This window comes from Salvelinus sp. IW2-2015, unplaced genomic scaffold (genome assembly GCF_002910315.2).
Source record: "Salvelinus sp. IW2-2015 unplaced genomic scaffold, ASM291031v2 Un_scaffold2545, whole genome shotgun sequence".
NCBI classification, from domain to species: Eukaryota; Metazoa; Chordata; class Actinopteri; order Salmoniformes; family Salmonidae; genus Salvelinus; species Salvelinus sp. IW2-2015.
Genome location: NW_019943858.1, coordinates 108,424 through 110,044, shown reverse-complemented (window position 1 = coordinate 110,044; position 1,621 = coordinate 108,424).

Here is a 1,621-nt window from a genome sequence, read left to right as displayed (position 1 = left end):
CTTCTGGGGTTTATTAGGATCCGCCATTAGTTCTGCCAAGGCCGCGCTACTCTTCCTGGGGGTTTATTTATGGATCCCCCATTAGTTCCTGCCGAAGCAACGCAGCTACGTCTCCTGGGTTTAATTACTGGATCCCCAGTTAGTTACTGCTAGGCACCACTAACTCTTCCTGGGGTTTATTATGGATCCCCAATTAGTTAAAATGTCGAGAGAAGCAGCTTACTCTTCCTGGGGTTTATCTATGGATCCGCATTAGTTCCTGCCAAGGCAGCAAGCTACTCTTCTGGGGTTTATTATGGAATACCGCTTCAGTGGTCCTGTCAAGGCAGCAGCTACTCTTCCTGGAAGGTTTATTAATGGATCCCATTAGTCTCGCGCCGAGGCTAGCAGCTACTCTTCCTGGGGTTTTTATGGCATCCGCAATTAGTTTCCTGCGAGGCAGCAGCTATCTTCCTGGGGTTTATTATGGATGCCCGCATTAGTTCCTGTCAAGGCAGCAGCTTATCTTCCTGGGGTTTTAATTATGATACCCCATTAGTTCGCTGCGAGGCAGCAAGCTACTCTATCCTGGGGATTATTAATGGATCCCCATTTAGTTCCTGTCAAGGCGAGCTACTCTGTCCTGGGGATTGTGATTATTGGACTCCCCATTAGTTCCTGTCAAGGCAGCAGCTACTCTTACTGGGGTTTATTATGGATCCCCATTAGTTTCACTGCAGAAGGCGAGCAGCTACTCTTTCCTGGCGGTTTATTATGGATCCCCATTAGTTCCTAGCCGAGGCAGGGCCAGCTACTCTTCCTGGGGTTTATTATGGATCGCATTAGTTTCCTGCGAGGCAGCAGCTAGTCTTCCTGGGGTTTATTATGGATCCCGCATTAGTTCCTGCCAAGGCAGCAGCTACTCTTTCCTGGGTTATTATGGATCCCACATTTAGTTCCTGGCCGAGGTTCAGCAGCTACTCTTCCTGGGGTTTATTTTATGCATCCCCTTTAGTTTTCCTGCTAAGGCACCAGCTACTCTTCCTGGGGTTTATGTAATGGATCCCCATTAGTTCCTGTCAAGAGCAGGCAGCTACTCTTCCTGGGGTTTATTATGGATCCCCATTAGTTCTGTCAAGGCACCAGCTACTCTTCCTGGGGGTTTCTTATGAGATCCCCATTAGTTCTGTCAAGGCAGCAGCTTACTCTTCCTGGGGTTTATTATGGATCCCATTAGTTTTCCTGCCGAGGCAGCAGCTACCTTCCTGGGGTTTATTAATGGATCCCATTTAGTTCCTGCGAGGCAGCATGCTACTCTTCCTGGGGTTTACTTATGGATCCCCATTAGTTCTGACAAGGCACACCAGTAAACAGTTTTAGTAAGTAGATACTGAAGTTCGGTGCACAATTATCAGTTTTCTAGTTAGGTTATATGTCGCCCATTCATTTTGGTTCAGTTAGAGACACAGTAAGGCGCCTTGTGAACCACAAGCATAATCAAAAGTGCTTCTAACTCCCCCTGGTGGTGGTCTGTAGCAATGACATGGTGTCGCAGCGGTACCGTACTAAACCACAAATCACCTCTTAAGTCCCCCGGCGGCGTTAACTCGCCAGCTTTTAAAAGGAGGAACCACTGGCAATA